The sequence below is a fragment of the Petaurus breviceps genome, unplaced genomic scaffold (assembly GCF_028583685.1).
Source record: "Petaurus breviceps papuanus isolate PSGF00001 unplaced genomic scaffold, PetGlider_PUasm1.0 189, whole genome shotgun sequence".
In the NCBI taxonomy this organism is placed as follows: Eukaryota; Metazoa; Chordata; class Mammalia; order Diprotodontia; family Petauridae; genus Petaurus; species Petaurus breviceps.
Window position 1 is genome coordinate 3,290,504 of NW_027185809.1, and position 1,522 is coordinate 3,292,025.

Sequence of the window (1,522 nt, forward strand, 5' to 3'; positions counted from 1 at the left end):
TGTCACAGGGTTGTGGCTGAACAGTTGGATGAATTAAAGCTACCGGGTGTACAGCTTACCCACTACATTGATGATATCATGATATAGGGAAAAGATGCAAAAGAAGTGGAAAGGAGTTTGACTCTTGTAATTGAGCATATGAAAAGTAAAGGGTGGGAAATTAATCCTGCAAAGGTTCAAGGACCAGCTCAAAATGTAAAAATTTTGGGTATACAATGGAACAAGGGGCTACAAGAGATTCTTCTGCAACCTGACAAAAGATTCAGGATTTTCCTACCCCTACCAATAAGAAGGAGGCCCAAAAGTTCATAGGATTGTTTGGATACTGGAGGCACCACATTCCACATTTGGGACAGATTTTGAAACCTTTATATAAAATCACTCAGAATGAAATATGAATTCGATTGGGGACTTGAGCAGAGTAAAGCTTTTGAAGAAGCCAAGGCTACCATACAACTGGCCCTAGATTTGTGGCCCATACATAATGGTCCAGTGGAATTACAAGTGACTGTACAAGATGATTATGCAAACTGGAGCTTATGGCAAAAACAATAAAGCTGAAATGTACCCTTGGGATTTTGGTGTAGGAAACTCCCTTCATCTGGAGTCCAGTATACACCTTTTAAAAAGCAGTTGTTAGCTGCATATTGGGCTTTGGTGGAGACTGAACAACTGACTGTGGGCCATGAAGTGATATTAAGACCTGGAATCCCAATTATGACCTGGGTAATGAGTACCCCAACTTCTCACAGAATTGGACATGCCCAAGAGGCTAGTATAATCAAATGGAAGTGGTATATTCAAAATAGAGCGAAAACAGGCAAAAGCAGAGTCTCTCCTCTACATAAATCTGTAGCAAACATAGAAATTGAGAGGAATGACACACCCCCTGAGCCAAAGCAACAGTTGGTACAGTCCTCTGTAAAATGGAATGAGGGATACAATGGATTAACTGAAGAACAAAAGAGACATACATGGTTTACTGATGGGACAGCAAAATATTTGAGCCAAAAAAGACATTGGAAAGCAGTGGCCTATAACCCATGTACTAGAAGGACTTTGGAAAGTACTGGGATAGGTGCAAGTAGCCAATATGCTGAACTTATGGCAGTATATCAAGCCATCAATATAGAACAAGGAGGACAGTGTCATATATTCACTGATTCATGGGCGGTAGCTAATGGGTTAGCTACATGGATACCCATGTGGAAAAATAAAAATTGGGAAATTCATGGCAAACAAGTCTGGGGCAAAGAATTATGGGAAGGTATCTGGAACATGTCTTTGGTCACTGACTTGTCAGTTTTTCATGTAGATACTCATGTGGCCCTCAACACACCAGAACATGAGTACAATGCTCATGCTGATCGACTGGCAAAGATTGCTACCAAATATATTGTCCCTACTTTGACAACAACTGATGATCCAGTATTAGCAAAATGGGTCCACCAAACAGCAGGCCATTTGGGGGTCCAGGCCACACACCAGTGGATATATCATATTCCATATTAGCCAGAAGCAT